This window comes from Pan troglodytes, chromosome X (assembly GCF_028858775.2).
Source record: "Pan troglodytes isolate AG18354 chromosome X, NHGRI_mPanTro3-v2.0_pri, whole genome shotgun sequence".
Classification (NCBI taxonomy): Eukaryota; Metazoa; Chordata; class Mammalia; order Primates; family Hominidae; genus Pan; species Pan troglodytes.
The window spans coordinates 60,921,536-60,939,345 of NC_072421.2; the positions used below are offsets into that span (position 1 = coordinate 60,921,536).

Here is a 17,810-nt window from a genome sequence, read left to right on the forward strand (position 1 = left end):
TTAGCCATTTCTCCAAGGAGCTCTGGTTCCATTTAGTAGATAATAGTAAATGGAAGCCAAGATCTTTGTGCTAGATGTGCTTATTGCTGTTGAGGTGTCCATGCTTCTACTTACTCCTCTCAGGGGGCAAGAATGCAAACATAGAAGATTATATATAATAATATATAGATATAGAAATATAGATACAGAAATAAAAATATAGATAATTTTTACACACATACACACAAAAACACATAGAAGCGTGTGCATAATATCTATAGATGATAGATAGATAGATAGATGATAGATAGATAGATAGATAGATAGATAGATAGATAGATATAGATAGATGATAGATAGAGATAGACATAGAACATAAGCTACATGTTTGTTTGTTCATACTAACATCTATAATTCTAGTCCAACACCACCGGGCTCATTTTCGCATTTCCTTTACCACATTTGTAATTCACTTCTCTAAGAATAGAAAATTTGGTTTCAATTATCAACAAAATACAATTTCAATACACATTAAATAATTTTGAAATTTCTAACCCATAAATCTATACAGAACAAATCTATTACACGGAGCTCAATATTTGTACCATATATTTTTATTGTGGTAAGTCCACTTAACATAAGAAGTTCCATTTAACAAATTTTTAATTGTACAATACAATACTGGTAACTACTGTTACTGGGTTGTACAGCAAATCTCTAGGAGTTATTTATCCTGCATAACAAAAATTTTAAACCTGGTAAACAACAACCTCCCATTTTTAATGCCACTAGCCCCTTGAAATCACCATTCTATTCTCTGCTTCTTTAATTTTTAATATTTCAGATATACAAGGACAGTCATGCAGTGTTTATCTTTCTCTAACTGGCTTATTTCCCTTAGCATAATATCCTTTACGATTATCTATGTTGTTGTTTACGGCATGATACTCTCCTTTGTGAAGTCTGAATAACATTCTATTTTGTATATACCACATTTGTTTCACTATTCATCAGTCAATGGCTACTTGGATTGTTTCTATATGTTGGCTACCGTGAATGATGTTGTAATGAACATGGGAGTACAAATTTCTCTTCAGGATTTTGATTTCTATTTTGCGGGGTATATGCACAGCAGTGGAATTGCTGGGTCATATAGTAGTCCTATTTTTAATCTTTTCCAGAACCTCCATACTATTTTCCATAGCAGCTGCACCATTTTACATTCCCACCAACAGAGTACAAGGGGTCCCATTATTTAACATTTTCTTCGTAACTTGTTATCTCCCGTCTTTTTCATAGTAGCCATCCTAACAAGTGTGGAGTGACATCTCACCATGGTTTGATTTGCATTTCTCAGGTTAGTGATGTGGAACACCTTTTCATATACTTGTTGGCTGCTTGTATGTATTCATTGGAGAAGTGTCTATTCAAGTCCTTTGATGATTTTTTAAATTGTGTTATTTGATTTGTGCTATTGAGTTGCAGGAATTTGTTATATATTTTTATACTAACACGGTAACAGATATAGCATTTATAAACATTTCTCCCTTTCAATAGGCTGTATTTTATTTTGTTGATTGTTTTCTCTGCTGTGTAGAGGCTCTCCAGTTTGATGTAATACCACTTGTATCTTTTTGCTTTTGTTGCCTTTGATTTTAGTGACATATCAAAAAAATCATTGCCCAGGTTAATGTCAGCGAGTTTTTATCTATACTCTTGTTTAAGAGTTGAACAGTTTCAGGTCTTATACTTAAATCTTTAATCTATTTTAAGTTGATTTATGTATATGGTGTAAAATTAAAGAACCTACTCACCAACGAGGTATAATAATTATAAACACATACATACCAAACATCAGAGAACATAAATATATAAAGCATACAGTGAATAACTGAGAGGTAAAAATATACAGCAATTTAATAATCATAGGAGATTTTAATACTGCACTTTTAACAATGCATAGGACATGCATACAGAAAATTGATGAGGAAATAACAAACTTGAACAACATTATAAACAGATGAACTTAGATACATGCAGAACACTGCAACCAACAGTCCCAGAATACACACTCTTTTCTTCTTCTTCTTCTTTTTTTTTTTTTTTGTCTTCAACTTTTATTTTAAGTTCACGTGTGCAGGATGTGCAGGTTTGTTACGTAGGTAAATGTGTGCCGTGGTGGTTTGCTGCACCGATCACCTCATCACCTAGGTATTAAGCCCAGTGTCCATTAGCCATTCTTCCTGATGCTCTCCCTGACCCCACCGTCCTGACAGGCCACAGTGTGTGTTGTTCCCTCCATGTGTAAATGTGTTCTCATCATTCAGCTCCCCCTTGTAAGTGAGAACATGCGTTGTTTGGTTTTCTGTTTCTGCATTAGTTTGCTGAGCATAATTGCTTCCAGCTCCACCCATGTCCTTGCAAAGGACATGATCTTGTTCCTTTTTATGGCTGCATAGTATCCCATGGTGTATATGTACCACATTTTCTTTCTCCAGTCTACCACGGATGGGCATTTAGGTAGATTCCATATCTTTGCTATTTTGAATAGAGCTGTAACGAACTCACACATTGCATGTATCTTTATAATAAAATTATTTATATTCCTTTGGGTATATACTCAGTAATGGGATTGCTGGGTCAAATGGTATTTCTCCCTGGAGGTCTTTTGAGGAATTGCCATGCTGTCTTCCACGATGGTTGAACTACTTTACGCTCCCACCAACAGTGTAAAAGCGTTCCTTTTTCTCTGCAACCTTGACAGCATCTGTTGTTTTTTGACTTTTTAATAATAGCCATTCTGACTGGTGTGACGTGCTATCTCATTGTGGTTTTTATTTGCATTTCTCTGATGATCAGTGATGTTCAGCATTTTTTCATATGTTTGTTGGCTGCATGTATGTCTTCTTTTGAGAAGTGTCTGTTCATGTCCTTTGCCCACGTTTTAATGGTTATATCTTTTCTTGTAAATTTGCTTACGTTCCTTGCAGACTCTGGATGTTAGACCGTTGCTAGATGGATAGATTGAAGAAGCATTTCTCCCATCCTGTATGTTGTCTGTTCACTCTGATGATAGTTTCTTTTGCTGTGCAGAAGCTCTTTAGTTTATTTAGATCCCATTTGTCAGTTTTTGCTTTTGTTGCAATTGCTTTGGGTGTTTTCATCATTAAATCTTTGCCCATGCCTATGTCCTGGATGGTATTATCTAGATTTTCTTCTAGGGTTTTTATAGTTCCGGGTTTTACGTTTAAGTCTTTAATCCGTCTTGAGTTAATTTTTGCATATGGTGTGGGGAAGGGGTCCAGTTTCAATTTTCTGCCTATGGCTAGCCAGTTCTTTCAGCATCATTTATTAAATAAGGAATTCTTTCCCCATTGCTAATTTTTGTCAGGTTTGTCGAAGATCAGTTGGTTGTAGGTGTGTGGTCTTATTTCTGCATTCTCTATTCTGTTCCATTGGTCTGTGTGTCTGTCCTTGTACCAGTACCATGTGGTTTTGTTTACTGCAGTCTTGTAGTATAGTTTAAAGTCAGGTAGCAGCTTTGGTCTTTTTGCTTAGGATTGTCTTGGCTATTCGGGCTCTTTTTTGGTTCCCTATGAATTTTAAAGTCTTTTTTTTTTTTTTTCTCTATTTCTGTGAAGTCTGTCCATGGTAGTTTAATGGAAATAGCATTGAATCTAGAAATTACTTTGGGCAGTATGGCCGTTTTTATGATATTGATTCTTCCTGTCCATGAGCATGGAATGCTTTTCTATTTTTTTTTGTGTGTTCTCTCTGATTCCTTTGAGAAGTGGTTTGTGGTTCTCCTTAAAGAGGTCCTTCATTTCCCTTGTTAGCCGTGTTTCTAGGTATTTCTGTCTTTGTGTAGAAATTGTGAATGGGAGTTCAATCATGATTTGGCTCCCTGCTTGCCTATTGTTGGTGTATAGGAATGCTAGCCATTTTTGCATATTCATTTTGCAGAATAGACATCCTTTTCAAGCACACCTGGAACATTCTCCAGGACAAGTTACATGTTACACCACAAACCAAGTCTTAACAAATTTAAGAAGATTGAAATAATAGCAAACCTCTTTTTCAATCAGAATAAGATGGATCTAGAAATTAATAACAACAGGACAATTGGAAAATACACAAATATGTGGAAACAAAACAACACACACATGAATAAGCAATGGATCAAAAAAGGGAAATCATGAAATATCTTGAGACAAATGAAACTGAAAACACGATATAGCAACACATAAGGGATACCGTGAAGGCAGTTTCTTTTCCGAATTTCAACTTTTGTTTAAGATACAGGGAGATACAGGGGTTACATGTGTAGGATTGTTACATGGCAATTTTGGACCCAGGTAGTGAGCCTAACGTTCAATAAGTAGTTTTTCAACCAACATTCCACTCCCTACCACCTACCTCTAGGAGTCCACAGTGTCTATATTTCTCATGTTCATGTTCATGTTCCCATGCTCAGTGTTAAGCTCCCACTTATCCATGAAAACATGTGGAATTTTGTTGTTTCTTCTTGTGTTAACTCCCTTATGATTATGGCCTCCCCCTGCATCCATGTTGCTGCTAAAAAGAAAAAGAAAAAAGATTTTATTACATTTTTATGGCTGCATAGTATTCCATGGTATATATACACCACATTTTCCTTATCCAATCTACCATTGATTGTCATCTGGGTTGATTCCATGTCTTTGCTACTGTGAATAGCACAGCAATGAACATAAGAGTGCATATGCCTTTCTGGTAGAATGATTTATTTTCCTTTGGGTACATAGCCAGTAATTGAATTGCTGCATCAAAGGGTAACTCCGTATTGAGATGTTTGAGAAATCTCCAGAGTGTTTTCCACAGTGGCTCTACTAATTTACATTTCCACCAGGAATGCATAAGTGTTCCCTTTTCTCTGCAGCCTCACCAGCATCTATTGTTTTTTGACTTTTTAATACCCATTCAGACTCGTGTGAGATGTTGTCTCAATTTGGTTTTCATTTGCATTTCTCTGATGATTAGTGATGCTGAGCATTTTCCATGAGTTTTTGTTGCTTATATGTCTTCTTCTGAGAAGTGTCTGTTCAATGTCATTGCCAATTTTTTTTTATTATACTTTAAGTTCTAGGGTACACGTGCACAACGTGGAGGTCTGTTACATATGTATACATATGCCATGTTGGTGTGCTGCACCCATTAACTCGTTATTTACATTAGGTATATCTCCTAATGCTATCCCTCTCCCCTCCCCCCACCCCACAACAGGCCCCGGTGTGTGATGTTCCCCTTCCTGTGTCCAAGTGTTCTCATTGTTCAATTACCACCTATGAGTGAGAACATGTGGTGTTTAGTTTTCTGTCCTTGTGATAGTTTGCTGAGAATGATGGTTTCCAGCTTCATCCATGTCCCTACAAAGGACATGAACTCATCCTTTTTTATGGCTGCATAGAATTCCATGGTGTATATGTGCCACATTTTCTTAATCCAGTCTATCATTGATGGACATTTGGGTTGGTTCCAAGTCTTTGCTATTGTGAATAGTGTCGCTGTCATTGCCAATTTTTAATGGAGTTATTAGTTTCTTCTTAATGATTTTTTTAAAGTTCTCTATAGATTCTAGATATTAGGCCATCGTAGAATGCATAGTTTGTGGATGTTTTCTCCCATTCTGTATGTTGTCTGTTTACTCTGTTGATAGTTTCTTTTGCTGTGTATAAGCTCTTTATTTTAATTAGGTCTCACATATCTGTTTCTGTTATTGTTGCAACTGCTTTTGGGGACTTGGCCAAAAATTCTTTGCCAAAGCCAATGTCAAGAGGAGTATTGCCTGGGTTGTCTCCTAGGACTTTTGTAGTTTGAGGTCCTACATTTAAATCTTTAACTCATCTTGAGTTAACTTTTGTATATGGTGAAAAGCAAGGGTCCAGCTTTACCTGCCTGTGGCTAGTCAGTTATCTCAGCACCATTTCCTGAATAAAGAGTCGTTTTCCCATTGCTTGTTTTTATCATCCTTCTTGAAGATCACACGGCAGTAGGTGTTTCATTTTACTTCTAAATTTTCTGTTCTTTTCTTTCCATTAGTCTATGTGTCTGATTTTGTACCAGTACCATGCTGTTTACATTACTGTAACTTTGTAGTATCATTTGAGGTCAGGTAGTGTGATGCCTCCGGCTTTGTTCTTTTGCTTAAGATGTCTTTGGCTATTTAAGGTCTTTTTTGGTTCTGTCTGAATGTTAGAAAAAGTTTTTCTAATTCTGTGGAGAATGACATTGGTCATTTGATAGAAATAGCATTGAATTTGTAAATTACTCTGTGTCATGTTGACATTTTAATGATATTGATTCTTCCAGTCCATGAGCATATATTTTTGTTTTGTTTTGTTTCTGTCATCTCTGATTTTTTAAAATAGTGTTTTGTAGTTATTCTTATGGTAATCTTTCACCTTCTTGGTTAACTGCATTCCTAGGTACTCTGTTTTCTCTGAGCCTACTATAAGGGAACTTCCGTTTTTGATTTCACTCTCAGCCTACGTGTTGTTGGTAAAAATGCTACTGATATTTTTGTACATTGGTTTTGTATCCTGAATCTTTACAGAAGTAGCTGATCAGTTCTAGGAACCTTTTGGCATAGCCTTTAGGATTTTCTATGTATGGAATCATATTGTCAGGGAAGAGAGATGGTTGGACTTTTTCTTTTCCTATTTGGATGCCTTTTATTTCTTTCTCTTTTCTGATTGCTCTGGCTAGGGCTTCCAGTACTGAATAGGAGTAGTGTGAGTAGATATCTTTGTCTTGTTCCACTTCTCAAGGAGAATTGTTCCAGCCTCTTCTCACTCATATAATGTTGGCTATGGGTTTGTCAGAGACAGCTTTTATTATTTTGAGGTATATTCCCTTGATGCCTAGTCTGTTGAGGTTTTTTTTTTTTTTATCATGAACAGATATTGAATTTTATTGAAAGCTTTTACTGCATCTATTTCAATGATCACATTGTCTTTGCTTTAAATTCTGTTTATGTGCTAAAGCACATTTATAATTTGCATAAGTTGAATCATCCTTTCATCCCAGGAATAATGCTTACTTGATTATGGTGTACTAACTTTTTGAGGTGTTGCTCTGCTGCTGGATTTGGTTTGGTATTATTTTGTTGAGCATTTTTACATCTATGTTCACAATGAATATTGGTCTGAGATTTCTTTTGTGTGTGTGCGTGTCTCTGTCAGATTATGATACAGGTCTGATGCTCATTTCATAGAATAAGTTAAAAAGGAGCCCTTCTTTCTCAAATTTTTGAGATAGTTTCAGCAGGGTTAGTACCAGTTCTTCTTCGCATGTCTGGTATCCCTCTTTTTCTTTGTTAATCTAAGAAAGGGTCTAGCAATCGTATCTATTTTTCTGAAGATCCAATTCTTGGTTTCACTGATAGTTTGTATAGATTTCTGCAATTCAAATTTATTAAGTTATTCTTTTTTATTTTTTTTATTATACTTTAAGTTTTAGGGTACATGTGCACAACGTGCAGGTTAGTTACATACGTATACATGTGCCATGTTGGTGTGCTGCACCCATTAACTCGTCATTTAACATTAGGTATATCTCCTAATGCTATCCCTCCACCCTCCCCCCTCCCCACAACAGGCTCCGGTGTGTGATGTTCCCGTTCGGGTGTCCATGTGTTCTCACTGTTCAATTCCCACCTATGAGTGAGAACATGCGGCAGTTTGTCCTTGCAACAGTTTGCTGAGAATGATGGTTTCCAGCTTCATCCATGTCCCTACAAAGGAAAGGAACTCATCATTTTTTATGGCTGCATAGTGTTCCATGGTGTGGTGTATATGGGCCACATTTTCTTAATCCAGTCTATCATTGTTGGACATTTGGGTTGGTTCCAAGTCTTTGCTGTTGTGAATAGGGCTGCAATAAACATACGTGTGCATGTGTCTTTATAGCAGCATGATTTATAATCCTTTGGGTATATACCCAGTAATGGCATTGCTGGGTCAAATGGTATTTCTAGTTCTAGATCCCTGAGGAATCGCCACACTGTCTTCCACCATGGTTGAACTAGTTTACAGTCCCACCAACAGTGTAAAAGTGTCCCTATTTCTCCACATCCTCTCTAGCATCTGTTGTTTCCTGACTTTTTAATGATCGCCATTCTAACTGGTGTGAGATGGTATCTCATTGTGGTTTTGATTTGCATTTCTCTGATGGCCAGTGATGATGAGCATTTTTTCATGTGTCTTTTGGCTGCATAAATGTCTTCTTTTGAGAAGTGTCTGTTCATATCCTTCGCCCACTTTTTGATGGGGTTGTTTGTTTTTTTCTTGTAAATTTGTTTGAGTTCATTGTAGATTCTGGATATCAGCCCTTTGTCAGATGAGTACATTGCAAAAATTTTCTCCCATTCTGTGGGTTGCCTGTTCACTCTGATGGTGGTTTCTTTTGCTGTGCAGAAGCTCTTTAGTTTAATTAGATCCCATTTGTCAATTTTGGCTTTCGTTGCCATTGCTTTTGCTGTTTTAGACATGAAGTCCTTGCCCATGCCTATGTCCTGAATGGTGTTGCCTAGGTTTACTTCTAGGGTTTTTATGGTTTCAGGTCTAACATTTATGTCTTTAATCCATCTTGAATTAATTTTTGTATAAGGTGTAAGGAAGGGATCCAGTTTCAGCTTTCTACATATGGCTAGCCAGTTTTCCCAGCACCATTTATTAAATAGGGAATCCTTTCCCCATTGCTTGTTTTTGTCAGGTTTGTCAAAGATCAGATGGTTGTAGATATGTGGCATTATTTATGAGGGCTCTGTTCTGTTCCATTCGTCTATATCTCTGTTTTGGTACCAGTACCATGCTGTTTTGGTTACTGTAGCCTTGCAGTATAGTTTGAAGTCAGGTAGCGTGATGCCTCCAGCTTTGTTCTTTTGGCTTAGGATTGACTTGGCGATGCGGGCTCTTTTTTGGTTCCATATGAACTTTAAAGTAGTTTTTTTTCCAATTCTGTGAAGAAAGTCATTGGTAGCTTGATGGGGATGGCATTGAATCTATAAATTACCTTGGGCAGTATGGCCATTTTCACGATATTGATTTTTCCTACCCATGAGCATGGAATGTTCTTCCATTTGTTTGTATCCTCTTTTATTTCACTGAGCAGTGGTTTGTAGTTCTCCTTGAAGGGGTCCTTCACATCCCTTGTAAGTTGGATTCCTAGGTATTTTATTCTCTTTGAAGCGATTGTGAATGGGAGTTCACTCATGATTTGGCTCTCTGTTTGTCTGTTATTTGTGTATAAGAATGCTTGTGATTTTTGCACATTGATTTTGTATCCTGAGACTTTGCTGAAGTTGCCTATCAGCTTAAGGAGATTTTGGGCTGAGATGATGGGGTTTTCTAGATATACAATCATGTCATCTGCAAACAGGGACAATTTGACTTCCTCTTTTCCTAATTGAATACCCTTTATTTCCTTCTCCTGCCTGATTGCCCTGGCCAGAAATTCCAACACAGTGTTGAATAGGAGTGGTGAGAGAGGGCATCCCTGTCTTGTGTCAGTTTTCAAAGGGAATGCTTCCAGTTTTTGCCCATTCAGTATGATATTGGCTGTGCGTTTGTCATAGATAGCTCTTATTATTTTGAGATAAGTCCCATCAATACCTAATTTATTGAGAGATTTTAGCATGAAGGTTGTTGAATTTTGTCAAAGGCCTTTTTCTGCATCTATTGAGATAATCATGTGGTTTTTGTCGTTGGCTCTGTTATTCTCTAATTTTAGTTTTTTCTTTTAATTTTCTGCTGGATTTTGGGTTGGTTTGTTCTTTCCTTTCTAGTTCCTTTATGTGAAAAGTTAGATTGTTAACTTGAAACATTTCTAACATTTTGATGAAGACGTTTAGATCTATACATTTTGCTCTTAACACTGATTTGGCTGCATCCCAGAGATTTCAATAAGTTGTGTTCCTGTTTTTATTAATTTAATTTTTGTTAAATTTCTGCCATAATTTTGATGCTGTTCAAGAGTAAGTTGTTTTATTTTCAGGTGTGCATGTAGTTTTGAGAGGTCTTCTTGACTTTGATTTCTATTTTTATTGCACTGTGGTCTGAAAGTATGCTTGGTATGATTTCAAAATTTTTGAATTTATTGAGGCTTTCTTTATGACTGAGCATGTGGTCAATCTTAGAAATTATTTTACGTGCAGACGGGAAGAATGTATTTTTTTTTATTGTTGGATGAATGTTCTGCAGATGTCTATTAGGTCAATTAGTCAAGTGACTGGTTCAAGTCCAGAGTTTACCATTTCCTACCTTGATGGTATGCCTACTGCTGTCAGTGGGATGTTGAAGTCCTTCACTACTATTGTGTGGTTGTATAAGTCTTTTTGTAGGCCAAGAAGAACTTGTTATATGAAACTGCGTGCTCTAATGTTGGGTATGTATATATTTGGATTATAGTTGAAGCTTCTTGTTGGATTGTAGTCTTTATCATTATGTAATGTCCTTCTTTACTCTTCTTATCTTTTATTGGTTTAAAGTCTATTTTATCTGATATAAGAACAGCGACTCCTGCTCTTTTAATTTTGCATTTGCATGGCAGATATCACTCTCCCTTTTTACATTGAGCCTTTACGTGTTTTTACATGTGAGATAGGTCTCACGAGGACAACAAATGATTGAGTTTTGTTTTTTTTTTTTTAATCCAGCCTTCCATGCTGTGTCTTTTAAGTGGGATATCTGGCCCTTTTACATTCAAGGTTACTGTTGATATATGTGATTTTGATCATCTCATCATTTTCTTAGCTGGCCGTTATGTAGACTTGATGACGTAGTTGCTTTACAGTGTCTGTGTGCTATGTGCTGAAGTGTGCTTTTGTGGTAACAGGTATTGTTCTTTCGAATCCACGTTTTGCACTCCCTTAAGGGCCTCTTGTAATGCTGATCTGGTTGAAATGTATTCCCCCAACATTTGCGTGAATGAAAAGGATTTTATTTCTCCTTCACTTAGGAAGTGTAGTTTGACAAAATATAAAATCATTGGTTGATTTTTTTTCCTTGGAGATGTTCAAAATATGTGCCCAATCTCTTCTGTATTGCAAGGTTTCTACTGAGAGGTCTACTGCTAGCCTGATGGGGTTCCCTCTGTAGGTGACCAGCCCCTTCTCTCTAGCTGCCTTTAATTTTTTTCTTTGGCATTGACCTTGGTGAACCTGATTACCATGTGCCTTGGGGATGGTTGTCTTGTATAGTATCTGCCTGGAGTTCTCTGTATTTCTTGGATTTGCATGTAAACCTCTCTAGTGAGAGGAAGATAATTTTCATAGACTATAACTTCAAATATATTTTCCAAGATGTTTATTCTCTCTCCTATCTCAGGGATGCTGATTAATCATCGATTGAGTCTCTTCACATAATTCCATATTTCTCAGAGGTTTTGTTCATTTTTGTTAGTTTTTTTCTCTTTAATTATTTATTTGTTTTTGACTAAGTTGATTTGAAGAACTGGTTTTCAAGCTCTGAGATTTCTTTCTCAGCTTGGTTTATTCTGGTATTAATACTTCTGATTGTGTTATAAAATTCTTGCAGTGAATCCTTCAACTCAAGAAGTCTAGCCTGGGATTGGCTTAAAATGGCTATTTTGTCTTTCAGCTCTTGAATCATTTCACTGGATTACTTGGTTTTCTCAGATTGGGTTTCAGCTTTATACTGAATCTTGAAGAGCGGCCTTGCCATCCAGATAATTCCATGTCTGTCATTTCATTTATTTCAGACTGGTTAAGAGCCATTACTGGTCTCATTTTAATTTTATTATTATTATTATACTTTAAGTTTTAGGGTACATGTGCACAATGTGCAGGTTTGTTACATATGTATACATGTGCCATGTTGGTGTGCTGCACCCATCAACTCGTCATTTAGCATTAGGTATATCTCCTAATGCTATCCCTCCACCCTCCCCCCACCCCACAACAGTCCCTGGAGTGTGATGTTCCCCTTCCTGTGTCCATGTGTTCTCATTGTTCAATTCCCTCCTATGAGTGAGAACATGCAGTGTTTGGTTTTTTGTCCTTGCGATAGTTTGCTGAGAATGATGGTTTCCAGTTTCATCCATGTCCCTACAAAGGACATGAACTCTTCATTTTTTATGGCTGCATAGCATTCCATGGTGTATATGTGCCACATTTTCTTAATCCAGTCTATCATTGTTGGACATTTGGGTTGGTTCCAAGTCTTTGCTATTGTGAATAGTGCTGCGATAAACATACGTGTGCATGTGTCTTTATAGCAGCATGATTTATAATCCTTTGGGTATATACCCAGTAATGGCATTGCTGGGTCAAATGGTATTTCTAGTTCTAGATCCCTGAGGAATCACCACACTGTCTTCCACCATGGTTGAACTAGTTTACAGTCCCACCAACAGTGTAAAAGTGTTCCTATTTCTCCACATCCTCTCTAGCATCTGTTGTTTCCTGACTTTTTAATGATCGCCATTCTAACTGGTGTGAGATGGTATCTCATTGTGGTTTTGATTTGCATTTCTCTGATGGCCAGTGAAGACGAGCATTTTTTCATGTGTTTTTTGGCTGCATAAAGGTCTTCTTCGGAGAAGTGTCTGTTCATATCCTTCGCCCACTTGTTGATGGGGTTGTTTGTTTTTTTCTTGTAAATTTGTTTGAGTTCATTGTAGATTCTGGATATCAGCCCTTTGTCAGATGAGTGGGTTGCGAACATTTTCTCCCATTCTGTAGGTTGCCTGTTCACTCTGATGGTAGTTTCTTTTGCTGTGCAGAAGCTCTTGAGTTTAATTAGATCCCATTTGTCAATTTTGGCTTTTGTTGCCATTGCTTTTGGTGTTTTAGACATGAAGTCCTTGCCCATGCCTATGTCCTGAATGGTGTTGCCTAGGTTTACTTCTAGGGTTTTCATGGTTTCAGGTCTAACATTTATGTCTTTAATTCATCTTGAATTAATTTTTGTGTAACGTGTAAGGAAGGGATCCAGTTTCAGCTTCCTACCTATGGCTAGCCAGTTTTCCTAGCACCATTTACTAAATAGGGAATCCTTTCCCCATTGCTTGTTTTTGGCAGGTTTGTCAAAGGTCAGATGGTTGTAGATATGCGGCTTTATTTCTGAGGGCTCTGTTCTGTTCCATATGTTCTGTATCTCTGTTTTGGTACCAGTACCATGCTGTTTTGGTTACTGTAGCCTTGTAGTATAGTTTGAAGTCAGGTAGCGTGATGCCTCCAGCTTTGTTCTTTTGGCTTAGGATTGACTTGGCAACGCGGGCTCTTTTTTGGTTCCACATGAGCTTTAAAGTAGTTTTTTCCAATTTTGTGAAGAAAGTCATTGGTAGCTTGATGGGGATGGTATTGAATCTATTAAATTACCTTGGGCAGTATGGCCATTTTCACGATATTGATTCTTCCTACCCATGAGCATGGAATGTTCTTCCATTTGTTTGTATCCTCTTTTATTTCACTGAGCAGTGGTTTGTAGTTCTCCTTGAAGAGGTCCTTCACATCCCTTGTAAGTTGGATTGCTAGGTACTTTATTCTCTTTGTAGCAATTGTGAATGGGAGTTCACTCATGATTTGGCTCTCTGTTTGTCTGTTATTCGTGTATAAGAATGCTCGACACTCTGGCTTGTTGCATTCTCAGAGTTCTTGCATTTATTCTTCCTCATCTTGGGAGGCTCATATTTTTTAACTGTGATGTAAATTGAGTATGGCTAGTTGGCTTTGTTTCTGGAAGTTTTCAGAGGACCAAGTCTCTGCACGGGGTGTTCGTTGTTGAATTCTTGCCCCTTCGGTTTCACAGTGAGTAGTTTTTTGCTCTTGTAGTTTTGTCTGTGTTCCAGTAGATGGCGCTTGAGAGCAATGGGCGGTAGGTAGGCTGTTAGTTGCGTGGTTTCTTTGTGCATCCTTGTGCTTGCAGTTCTGTTGTGAGGTGCGAGGGGAAGATAGTTAACCCTCTCGCCAGACCTGCTCCTGGGCCTTTCAGGCGCCACCTACAATCACTGGCACTGTGCCCACAATTTTGTTGTTATTGATGTTGTTGTCGGGTCTTTTGGGCCATGGGGCTCCTTTAAGGGGAAGTCCCCTTTCCCAGGCACTGTCTGGGGCTGGGAACCAGACTTGGTGTTCAGGTACTCCGTGCCGTGTTCCCAGTTTCCTCCCTTTACAGCCTCAGCATCTGCGTCTCTTCTCCGTCCACATTTGGCATTTTCTCTCCAAAGATCTGTTCAATTTATGTTGGTGTAGTTGAAATCATATTTTCCTTCCGTGGGAGCAGGACTTCTCAGCTGCATCTAGTCAGGCTGCTTGCTCAGAATTTTTTTGAATTTTTTGAGACTTGTTTTGTGGAGTAATATTTGGTCTATCCTGGAGAATATTCCATGTGCTGATGAGAAGTATGTGTATTCTGCAGCTGTTGCATGAAATGTTCTATAAATGTATATTAGGTTCACCTGATCTAGAGTGAAGATTAAGTTGAACCTTTCTTTGTTGAGTTTCTGTCTGGTTGATCTGTGTAATGATTAAAATGAGGTGTTTAGGTCACCTGCTACCATTGTCTCTCTCTTTTTTAATAGTATTTTCTTTATATATCGGGGTTCCATACGACGGTTATATTCTCTTCCTGATTTGACCACTTTATCATCATGTAATGATCTTCTTTGTCTCTTTGTGTAGTTTTTGTCTTGAAATCTATTTTACCTGATATAAGTGCACTACTCCTAGTGTTATTTGATTCTGATTTCCATGGAATAACTATTTCTATTCCTTTATTTTTAATCTATGCATATCTTCACAGGTATAGCCACTTTCTTGTGGGCCGCATATAGCTGAATCTTGTTTTTTATCCATTCAGCTGTTCTTAACTTTTACTGAATAATTTAGTGTAAATTTAACCTGATTATTCATTGGTAAAGAGTAGTACTGCCACTTTTTAACTTTTTTTTTTTTTTCGTTGTCGGTGGTGCTCTCTTTTTTCTTGTCTTCCTTTGTGTAAAAAAGGATTTTATCTAGTAGCTTGTTTTGATTTCTTGATTTTCAATATTTAAATCTATGTTATAGGGGTTTGTTTGTGGTTACCATGAAGCTGATGAATAACATCTTATAACCAATTTTTAAACTGATGACAACTCTGATTGCCAAAAAGAGCAAAACAAATAAGCAAAGAGAAAACTATGAAAACATTCTACACTTTAATGTCATTTCCTCTGATTTATGACTTTGTCTGTCTCTGTATCTTTTTATATTGTCTATCTATTGAAAGATGTTTGTCACTATCAGTTTTGGCAGTTTATTTGTCTTCCTGCTAAAGATATGAGTGGCTAAGACAGTGCAATTGCAGTGTTATAGTATTGTGTACTTCTCTGTGTACTTGCTATTACTGACAGGTTTTATATCTTCAGATAATTTCTTTGTCATTTTGTAACTGCCTTTTCTTCCTGATTGAAGCACTCTCTTTACCATTTCTTGTAGGACAGGTCTGATGTAGACATGATCTCTCAGCTTTTATTTGTCTGGGAAAGTGTTTATTTCTTCTTCATAGTTGAAGGATAATTTTGCTGAATACGATATTCCATGTTGGGATTTGTTTTTCTTCAGCATTTTGGATATGCTATCTCACTCTCCCCTGGTCTATAAGAATTCTGCTGAGAAGTCTGCTGCCATACATATTGGAGCTCCTTTATGTGCTATTTGTTTATTTTTCTCATGGTGCTTCTAGTATCCTCTCTTTGTCTTTGACTTTTGAGAATTTATTAAATGCCTGGAGATGTTTCATTTGGCTTTAATCCACTTGGTGTTCTAGGACCTTCTCGTACCTCGGTATTCCTATGATTCTTTAGGTTTGGATAATTGTCTGTTACTATATCTTTGAATAAACTTTATCCCCTTTCTCCCTACGTCTTGTTCAAGGCTAAGAACTCTTAGATTTGCCCCTTTGCAGATACTTTCTATATCTCATAGTCATGCTTTAATTTTTAAATTCTTTTTTCTCTTCTGTGTATTTTCATATAGCCTGTCTCTAAGCTTACTATTTTTTTTCTGCTTTATCAATTCTGCTGTTGCTAGGGTCTAATGCATTTTTTTCAGTATGTTAATTGTACTTTTCAGCTCCAGCATTTCTGCTAGATTTTTCATAGTTTCTCAGTCTCTTTTTGCAATTCATCTAATAAAATTGTGACTCTATTGTCTGTATTATCTTAAAGTTTGTTGAGCTTCATCAAGGCAGGTATTTTGAACTCTCTGTCTGAATGGTCACATATATCTGACACTTCATAGTTGGTCACTGGTGCCTTACTTAGTTCATTTGGTGAGGTCATGTTTTTCTGTATGTTCTTGATGCTTGTGGATATTTTTCAGTGTCTGCTCATTGAAGAGTTAGGTATGTACTCTAATCTTAGTATTCTGCACTTATTTTTACCCATACTTCTCGAGAAGGCTGTTTACATATTCAAAGGGTATTTAGAGTGGTAATTTAACTTTGTGGTCACTGCAGCCATATCAGGATTGTAAGGCACACTAAGTTCTAAATTCAGTAACAGCGCAGCTCTTGCTGACTCCTTGAAGCACCATGTTGGTGGTGTTGGTTAAGTTAAGGGAAAATTTCCCGGGTTACCAGAAAAATTATCTCACTCTCTTCCCTCTCTTTGTCCTAATCAAAAGGAGTCTCTCTCTCTCTCTCTCTCTCTCTCTCTCTCTCTCTCTCTCCTCTCTCTCTCTCTCTCTCTCCATGCTGGGCTGCCTGAAGTTTTTGGAGGAGTGCCACAAGCAATCCCACGGCCACCGCAGGTAGCACTGCACTGGATGACACTTGAAGCCAGTACACTGTTGGATTGCACCCAAGGCTCATGGCAATGACTGCCTGGCTACTGCTTATGGTTATTCAAGGCCCAGAAGCTCTTATGTCTGAATGTGGTGAACTCTGTCAGAACTAAGTTTTAATTTTTTTTTATTTCTTTCAGAACGGTGGATTTTCTTTTGGTCCAGAGTGGGTCTAGAAATGCTGTCCAGTAGCTAAGGCCTGGAATCTAGAGCTTCAGTAATCTGCTTGGTGCTTTATTTCAGTGTGACTAAACTGGTACCCGAGTTGCAAGATGAATTTCTCTGTACTCTTCCCTCTCATTTTCTAAAGTGGAAAAATTTTATCCCTGAGCTGCACTGCCTGGAACTGGGGAGCTGTTACACAGTCTTAATAAACTATTTTATTACCCTAGGCAATTGTCTGCTAGATAGTCCTAAGTTTGCATATTAAAGGAAATCTTACGTTAAAAAAAATATGGTAATGACATTTACATCTCATAGTACAGAGAGAAGTAGTCTGGTGCTAGAGGGAGATTAAAAATGGATGCCAAATAAAAATTATAGAAATCTGTCATAGGACTGTAAGGGGAGACCGGTTGTATTTAGATAGAGACTACCTATCTTTTAACTGTATCTCTGAACTCTGGATAGGGCCCATACTGAATCCTGGGTCTCCAGACAGGGAGAATTATTATGAGGCTAGACCACATGATGCTTTTACAGTGCACTTTTAAAAACATTAACAAAGACCGTTCTAAATGTCTAAACTATCCTCTTTCTTAAGTACCCAAGAATAGCCTCCATTATAATAACTATTTTAGTCAAAAAATCTGGTAACACAATGCAAAAGCAAGTACTTTATGATCTGAGACAAACTTTTCTTTTTACCCACTCTCGGGGTTCCATAAAGAAAAACAAGTTTCTCCCCAGAAAAGAGTCTGGTGCTTTGTCTGTTTTCTTCAGTGAATCCCGGGCTATTATAAGCTGTTTTAGGCCCCTCATGCAGCAGACGGAGGCAAGAGAAAGCAGA

At 37.4% G+C, this 17,810-nt stretch overlaps 1 protein-coding gene across 3 annotated transcripts in view; it reads right to left on the reverse strand.

The window, feature by feature from the left end:
- Positions 1-532: 532 nt before the first annotated feature.
- Positions 533-17,810, reverse strand: part of SPIN4 (spindlin family member 4) — a 342,780-nt gene continuing 325,502 nt past the window's right edge. For 2 of the 3 annotated variants that reach the window (XR_010154945.1, XR_010154946.1), the window contains exon 12: positions 534-4,554. The gene's annotated coding sequence lies outside the window, so the exon portion shown is untranslated. Of the gene's footprint in view, positions 4,555-17,810 lie in introns of all 3 variants that reach the window. The other variant, XR_010154943.1, reaches the window with a different exon arrangement.